The sequence below is a fragment of the Cupressus sempervirens genome, chromosome 6 (genome assembly GCF_028749045.1).
Source record: "Cupressus sempervirens isolate cs-2001-9-10 chromosome 6, ASM2874904v1, whole genome shotgun sequence".
NCBI classification, from domain to species: domain Eukaryota; kingdom Viridiplantae; phylum Streptophyta; class Pinopsida; order Cupressales; family Cupressaceae; genus Cupressus; species Cupressus sempervirens.
The window spans coordinates 41,980,812-41,990,543 of NC_143123.1; positions in this window are offsets into that span (position 1 = coordinate 41,980,812).

Consider the following 9,732-nt stretch of genomic DNA (forward strand, 5'->3'; position numbering starts at 1 on the left):
TTCTCTAAAGAGGTCTTTAGATCTAGAAGATGAAGATATTTGATGTCTTGGCATAGAATATGTAGACCTTGAAGAAGATGACCCGTGTGTATGTAAAGGTCTTAAGGGAGATTAATTTAAGAATGCAATATTCTCCTCTAACCTTTTCTCAAGTTTAGAATTGATTTCTATCATGTGCTTAGAGAGATGAAGGTAAGAAAGATTATTTGTCTCTTCTAGCTCTTTGTATTGAACATATAGATCTTGAAACTCTTTAGTGGCATGGAGGATATCATGATCATCTAGATTTGGTTGAGGTTTGGTAGCACAAGGTTTGAATACCATAGTGGTAGATAGATAATAAAGCATGAAGGAGACTAGAGGAAGCTAATAAGGTGACACGAGATAACTTGATGTCCAAACTAGAGAGGTAGAAATGAATGAGTGACTTGTCAAACAAATTGTCCAAGCAGGTTACAACACTAGTGACTCAAGTCAAGAGCTACAAATAAATCCCAAATAGCAATGTAGATAAAGGAAGAGAGATGACAAGTGAACAAATTTAAGTGTAGTCAATAGATCAAGGAAACCATTTAGTGAAAGAAATTCTTAGTATGCATATCATAGACCATGAAGTTAGAAAATACCAATAGCTCTGAGACCAAAGAGCCATTTTAAGCATGTTCAAGCACTAGAGACATAGAAAATCAAAGTTAATTTATGAAACTCCCCTTAGCAAAAAATGCAAACAAATATTTGCACTTGACGTTTTGACTTGGTTGAAAAAGTTTGACAATAATTGATAATATTGCAAGTTTTCCAAGAAAGATAGTGATACATGGAGTAGTCTTCAAACAATCAAGGCAACAAAGCAACCTTTCATGATACAAGTCAAAGGGGTCAACCTTTCTTGACAACTTTTCAAAATCTAACTCCTAACCGCTACAAGTCAGTGCCATTAGCTCCGAGTGGGTGGGTGAACCATATTGACACCCTTGTTGCAACCACAAAGACCCTCTATCATCTATGGCCACCCCGTACTGAGGAGTCCCCAAGGTTCTCTAAGTACATTTTGAGGTCGATCTTCTGAGGGTCATAACTCGGAGCTCATGAGGGCTATCGATAAACTATCAAATACTATAGGACGTTGATGTTGAGGCCTAAAATAACCTATCTCATTTTTGAGAGATCACATTCTGTTTGGATTCGACACAATGATCTCGCTCGATGCCAAAACTTGCAGTGTGCCTCAGTTCATAGGTGCACCACAACGTAACTTTGAAACCGTTGATCTTGGCATTGAATCATCAGTGCCATTAGCTCCACATGGGCGGGTGAACCCTAGTCACACCCTTGTTCTAGCCATGAAGACCATCCATCATTTGCGGCCACCCCATACCAAGGAGTCCCCAAGGTTCTCTAAGTGCATTTTGAGGTCAATCTTTCGAGGTCATAACTCAAAGCTCGTGAGGGCTATCAATGAACTGTCAAATGCTACAGGACGGTGATACTGAGGCCTAAAATAACCTATCTCATTTTTGAGAGATCACATTCCGTTTGGATTCAGCAATCTCGCTCGATGCCAAAACTCACAGTGTGCCTCAGTTCATAGGTGCACCACAGTGTAACTTTGAAATCGCTGATCTTGGCTCAAGTCTGTGCCATTAGCTCCAGATGGGCGGGTGAACCCTAGTCACACCCTTGTTCTGGCCACGAAGACCATCCATCATTTGCAGCCACCTCGTACCGAGGAGTCTCCAAGGTGCTCTAAGTGCATTTTGAGGTCAATCCTTCGAGGGTCATAACTTAGAGCTTGTGAGGGCTATCAATGAACCGTTAGAGGAGACAAGTTTGTAAGGATGGAGTGGCTTAGTGTTTTTGCTAAAATAAGTTAGTGGGAAGGCTTTATTAGAGGGTCTTGGCCAAACTAGTGTGGTGTTTGCCCACTCTCTAATTTTAGAGACAGTTAGGTTTTGGAGAGAGATTAGGGGAGCTCTATTACAACTATCCTTACCCTAGCTTGGACCAAGGTTGGTATCTCAAACTTGCTTCTTTTCCATTTCTTTCTTTTAGGAAGTGTAGAGTTTATCAATGGAGTATGCATTGCATTGCATTGTGGAGTAGCATTCATGTGAGTGCTTGAATGGTGTTCATTCCATGTAGATTAGTGTGACACCATTGTGCATCTTGTTGTATTGTGTGGAGTATTGTGAGTATGAGGTTTGGATTTCATCTATTTCCTTGTTGTATTATGGGTGTTGATATTGTGTTGTGAAAATGTGATGTGCTCTTGAAAATTTCTTGTTTTATTTCTACTTGGTTTTGTTTTCTTGTTTTGTGCTTGAGTATTGTTATGGGCGTGGAACTTACACTCACCCTTGTTGGAAGGGAAGAAAGGTCCAAGGTGAAGGGCTTAAGTTGGGTTTGAAAAATGTATTGAGAACCTTGGAGTATGGGCTCCATTGTATGCCATAAAATTTCATATCTTGTTGGGGGTGATAAGGAAAGTATGGTGTAGAAAGGAAGTTTGAGGAGTTACAGCTGATGGTAGTGGGTTTGGAGGAGGAAATGTGGAGGCCCCGAGAGGGCATTAAATTGTTGATTTATGATAGCCCCGAGAGGGCATGAAATTTGCTGAATTATGATAGCCCCGAGAGGGCATGAAAATTGTTTATTGCAGATATGGTTTGGTATGGCAAGTCTCCATTTTAGAACACACCTTCACCCTATGTTTTTGGTTCCATCTGTAAAGCCATTGTGAAATAGCCTTGGGGGGAAATTGTTCAAGTTTGAAATGTAATGTTTATGCATTGAAAGATTGTATGTGTATCCCAGTTTGAGCCTTGTTCCCTAGTGCAGGGGTGGTCTCTTTGAGGCCTATGGTTGGGTGGAAAGCACCCATGGTCCTTGTTATTTTGTTGTGTTGCATATGCAGATTTGTGTCCAAGGGAGCAATGGAAATGGCTTGGAATGATCATCTTGCAGATTGATGTTGGATGAGAAAACTTGACATTGTGCCCTCATTTTTGAAGGAGGATTCACCAGCTTGTTCATGTTCTCAATGATCATGTTGGACAATGTTCATGCTACTCACTATCCATATCTTTCAATATCCATGTTCCTTATGATTTTGAAAAGTCCCTTATGATGCCCCATTGTGATGGAAGGAGATTGTATCATTGTTACCTAATGTACGTGTAGAGGAAATAATTGATAAGGTTGTATATGCATGTTTCATTTGGAGTTTATATTGTTATGAAAGCATTGGTACGAGTCACAAATTTGCTTTGACATCATTTTTATCATTTGAAAATGTGAAAGAAAGTTTTCTCCTTGTGGTATTGTAAATGACTAGTTGATAATAACAATCCATAGATGTTATGTGATACCATTGATTGTATAAATTTAAAACTTAGTAGATTGCTTACAATCTTGTTGTGCACTCAATAATTTGGAAGGAAAATTTTATGTTCATATCACATGCATGGATAACATTGATTTTAATTACCAAGCTTAATGCAATTCTAAGCAAGGAAATCATCAAATTAATTTCATGATATAACAAAATGAAGTTTGTTGTAAGAGAAGACATAATAAAATCTGAGATACATTGTTGTAGGCATGCATTTTCCTCTCTAGAAAATGTATGGTAAAGGCAAATAAATCCCTTCCTTAATACAGAGCAATAAAATATTAAAGAATATTCCCAAATTCTAGACTGCTATCCAATAAAAATAAAAATAATAATAGCATATAGAGACTAATGAGTGTCCTAGACTAATATATTTCCTAAGTGATAGAATGGTACACATTACAATCTTGTGACCTCTAAGTCACATCCAACAGTCAAATAATAAATTAGTAATTAAATAAATAAAGGCATATTAGTGTGCATGTTAGAGAATATGACAAATTTAAATATTTAACTCAAAAATAAAATAAAAGCCAAGAATGATCTTGACCATCCTTTTATAGTAGCCCCCAGCATTTCCTAAGCCATCATAATGCAAAAAGTTTTCTCCACTCCCCAAGGCGTATTGTTAAATCTGACATTCATTCTGACATGTCATGTCAAAACTTTTATCCTTGAGCTTGCCTTCTTGAAAAGGGGTTTCATCCCCATTAATATACTTGGGTGCATAGGAGAAAGGGTTTATGTCACATCCTTGTCTTATGCACTAGTCGTCCCCTCCTTGCAGTAGTGGTCACATGTTCCCAAGCATAGGTAGTCGACTTGAAATTTCTTGCAGCAGTGGTCACATGTTCCCAAAGATAGGTAGTCGACTTGAAATTAAGGGGGAGTGGGATAGCAATCCCAAGGGATTTGTACTTAGGAGAATGTCAAGTTGACATTTAATATGACTTGTTCACATTAGGATTGTTGATTGGAGGGATGGGAAGAAGATGTCCTAAGGCTTGGATTAGTCAAAATTCTGCACATAACCCACGTGGGACCTTGTGGGGACCATGTGTAGGAAGAAATGTGGCCTTTGTAAGAGTTAGGGAATGATGAGGATTTAAGATAGATAGGAGATTCACCCTTTAGATTTGTTTTTATTTTTATCAGATAATTATTTAATAATTTCAAGTCTTGAATAGAGGATAATGACACTTAGTGTATTTGACCTTAGTTTAAGGGTAATGTTTATATCAAGGGGCTCATTTAGAAACATGTAACAATTAAACCATATGGTAATGGAAAAGCTCAATATAGGAAAATAAATTAAATGAAATAAATAAGTTTACGAGAATGCATATGTAATTAAACATGATGTTAAGTACAGAGGGTTTAATTAAATTAGTGTTAAGACTATAAATTAGGATAGTTGGATGTACATATAATAGGGTTAATATGAAGTAAGTTGTCGGAATGATGGGATTGGAGAATCAAGGATAAGGATGGATGATGGATTAAAATAATAACTAAAATCTAGTTTTATCTAGTTAATAAAGCACATTGATAGATAAGAGTTACTAGATAGAATTGAATGCATGACAAACCTGTGTAGATGTTGGATTTAATGTCAAGTGAAGTTTATATTTGGCTTGAGGGAATGTTAGTTAGATAATGAATGTTGTGGATTCGATTGAAGATATTAGTAGAATATCAAAGTTGATAGAATATATATACCAATTTGAAAATGTAGTGTAGGAATAAAGCATTAGTTAGCTAGTGTGTAATAAGGGTCAATAGGCATGTCATTAGAGGTAGCTCATCAACTCATGTACCCTATGTATAATTAATGATAATATGATTCATGTAAACCACATTTTACTATGTTAGTTGCATGAAATGATGAATACATATATGTCAGAATGATAAGGTACATGTTATATACAAACCTTATTTATACGCTTGCACCTAATTCTTGCATAAACAATTCATCTAACAAATTTAAATTGACACACTCAATACGATGGTGTAGTAGGATGTGTTTAAATACAGATCATGAATTATTATTGAGTTAAGTACTTTGAATTGGCCCTTAGACTTACTAAGAGTTCCTCATTTTATGTGCTTACTAATTCATACTATGAAACTACTTTGAATCTTAACATGCTTTGATAATAATAATATTGATAGTGAGAAAGTGAGCTTATGGTGAATAATTAGATGTAATAATGCAAAAAGTAAATGTAATAGTATAGTAATTATAGTAATTAAAATAGTAAATGTAAAAGCATGACAATGTAGCTAGATTAGTTAGTAGTTGATGAGCTAGATAGTTAGTAATTGTCTTTTGTTAGAGTAAGTTTAATTTATGTATTGAAATAGTAATTTTTGTGTTTAGGAAACTGTAGTGAGTGCTAGTTCGGTGAGGAAGCAATGTTGATAGAATGCATAAGGATGACTAAATAGAGTAAAGAGGGAGAAATTGACTCAGTATTAGTCCAATCTTCGAGAGGACCTATAACCAGTAAGATATGGATGCAAGCACATGATACACGTTTGGCACATAAAACAAATTGTTTATTCCATAAGTTGTGTAACTAATGTGTTGAATGATGGATACTATCAATGCAAGTGGCCCCTTCTCCATCATGTAGACTTCAAAGCTACCTTTGGGGCATATCTTTTATAATTTCCAATGGTTAGATCCGATATAGTGTGGTAGATAAGTGCACATTTTCTTATTTGACTAAGGGTGCTCATGTGATGAGTACTAAATCTAAATTCTCTAGATACGTGTGTTTAATAAATTAAGATATACTACAATTCCACACCATATAGTAATTGTGACATTAATATATATTGTAATGATTAATGAATGTGTGTACATTGGTAATGAGGATAATAAGTAATTCTGATCCCCTTCCCTTACATGCTAGAATCACGACCTAGTCCATATGATACAACCGACATACCCTAATAGAATATTAGTATCAGAGTCTTGTTAGGATATGAATTACCTCACTAATTTATGAGTGTTGTATCTTGAACTTGCTCATTTGATTTGTGACGCTAACTTGAACTAGACTGTCATCCAATCTATTTGAAAACCACCTGTGACTAAAATGTTACAACCGGATGACACTATCCACATGAGTCTTGAACTCCTATTCAATGATAACCTTGTTTTACAATATGTAATTTCTTATGTGACTTTATAAGCTACAAAAAAAAAAAAAAAATTCTTGTGTTTTTACTAGTAAAATTTAGGGCATGACACATGATCCACAATAAATTGAACAATACTAGATATTAAATTAATATGTATATCATTGTGCACATAAATGACAAAAATATATATCAAAATACATGTATCCATAGACAAAATTTTACACAAATATATATCAAAGATCATGTATCCATAGACAAAGTACTCAAATATATATCAAAATACATAGATCCATATACAAAATGTGGCTGATCATGCCATTAGAATGTGTATAATATCAATGTTTCTGTATACAATGTGGCATATGCCATCGCAAAATGTCTCATGATGCATCCTACAAAAACTATACTATCCTAGGGTGCTGGTGGATGATCAAAATGCAGCCTCTTCGCTACACTAGGTGGATCAGATGCCTCCTACATAAACAAAAAAGGAAAACCCAAAGTTAGACTACTAAATTTATATGATTCTACGTATCTAACATTGAATTACTCAAATGCATAATGATCTTTTCCGTAATGGACATTAATACTATCAAAATTTCATAATAAATACCTCTCTCATCGACCTCCTGCACTGGTCAGGAGTCCTCTCGTATGCCCTTGGCAATGTTGGTACCTCTCTGATTGTGGGCTGTATATGTTCAAATACCTTTGTCGAATCTACAATTTAAACTATAACATTATAATTCATAGCATGCTAAATTTATAACATATTTAATCATGAATTCAAACTACAACTTACTATTGTAGGCTCCTCCTTAGGAGTGAGTGGTTGCATCATCAAATCTACATAACTATCCCGTCGGACCTCATGTGCACTAGGAGTCTCCTATGAGATACAAAATAGTAGTTGTTAATATCACGAAAATTAGTTTTGAATTTATTTATGAAGATAAGTGATGCAGGATCATCCCATGCTCATCAGGGGAACATTTAAGATCCAAGGCATTACAGAGGTCATGGAGCATCTCTTGAAGTCAATTGGGCAATCCTTGCACCAATTATGGCTCATGGAACCAGACAAAGTTATAATGTTGGACTAATATGTGGAAAAAAGTTGTAATTGGGCATGAGATAGGATTTCATATGGTAGATGAGTCATTTGATAGGTTCATGTAGGTTTTCATGATCATATCTTGTCATTAGACAAGTCAAAATGTTCAATAAACCCATTAAAAGCATAGTTTAATAGTTAGAAATTTGAATAGTAACGGTTATGTGTTTTTTGGAGGGAAACTCCATAATTTAAATTTTATGAAGAGTTAACAAATGAAACTGATTGGAGGTGGTTGAGGGGGTTACTAACCATCCCTTGAAACTTATAAATTGTGATTGTACGGCCTGGTGGGTCAGATTTGTACGGATTGTCTCATAAAATTGAATGGAAGTGCTTGGTTTTCAAGAGCAACTTGAAGAATCCTTTGTTTTGTAAGTGCTTTCTGATATTGGAATGAGTGGTAATATCATCTTAGATATGTAAATGCATGGTGAATTCTGAAGGAGAAGTTCTAGAATTGAGTTTTGGAGTTTGAACAAGCAGGCCCTGGTTTTTAAGCCATTTTAAGGAGGGTTTTGAAGTTTGGGTGTTTAGGAGTGTGACCAAGACCTATACTCTTGAAAATCCTTTGATTTAGATCATTAATAGAGACTATGAAAAAGGATTAATTCAGATTGAAATTTTGAAGGGTACTTGCTTTGTAAAAGTGGTCTAATTAAGCCTAATTCTGAGACAAACTGCCCTATTCCGTACAATCTTTCCAAAGGAGTGATATCTGATTTTTGGATATGTTATAAAAATCAAAAAAGGGTATCTGAAAAGATAGTTTATTTTCTTGTTGTTTTGGAAAGTTTGGGAGAAAAATTAAGAAAACAGGGTCTGCTGAACCAAAGAAGAGAATAGCCTAGTAAAGGGCAAAACTGGTCTCTTTTGTATCTACTAGAGATTTTTGGGTTTGGAAACCTTAGAAACATGTTGGTTGAAGTTTTTGAAGGTGTGTAGAGGTGGAGGGAACACTTGGTGAATGTAAATCCAAGTTTGGAGTCTTTGGTGGCATTGTGTGCATTTGGGAACACCATTGAAACATAGGGGTTGGGTCCATATTGTGCTTGAATTTGCAAGTTTGTGGTTAGATCCTCCATCCTCTACATCAAATGGTATCAGAGCATCAACAAGGTCTTTTGGGAGCAGATAAGTTATAGGTTTCATCATCATAGGAGTCTTTGTCATCCTTAGTGTGCTGGTCCCTTTGTTGAAGCCTTGGCGTGTCTAATTCCTCCTTGTGTGTCCCAGAGTTGAAAGGTACATAAGTGGTGTCCAAATATTTCTTTGTGAGGAAAGAAATAGAATTAGTGAGTTGGCCCTTGGGAAGGAAGAAAACTTGTTGTGAAAATGCCTCCTAAAAATCAAATGGCTAGAGAACTTGAAGAATTGAGAGAAGAGTTGGCAAGAGAGAAAAGAGAGAGGAGAGAACTTAAAGCATCTAGAGTGAGGGAAGAAAGATAGATGAGAAGAGAGAGGCTAAAGCTTATTGCAAGGATACAATCCTTAGAAAAGGAAAGGCAAGAACCCAGAGGAGAAGAGGTTAGAGGAAGAAATCATGGAGAGAACCATGAAAAGAAGAGGTTGGTAATGCAAGGCAAGAGCATGAGACAACAGATGATCCTAAAGAAAGGAGATTTATGAGAATCATTAAGGCAGTACAAGGTAATGGTGGGAATAACCATATTGATTTTCCAATATGCTAGGGTAAAATGGATAGTGAAGAAGTGCTAGGGTGGATAGAGGCCCTTGAGAACTACTTTGATCTTGAAGACATAGAGGCAGATAAGAAGGTAAAAGTAGCAAAAGCAAGACTGAGAGGAACAACACTCACTTGGTGGACTAGTGTTTAGAATGAGAGAGAGGAAAGGTGGTGCAGGGCACCTAACCTATGTGGCAGGGGGGAACAAGTATCTATGTTGCCGAACACCTTGCCACTCCATGAAAGCGAGGATTCAAGTAGATTAGGAGGTTGGAATAAAGGTTTGGTCCATATTTTACAAGTTGTTCTATGTTTTGTAATAAAGTCACATGTAAGGCCCACAAGCATTTTGGTGTGGTTATAAACCAAGTGACTCCATGGGACCAACAG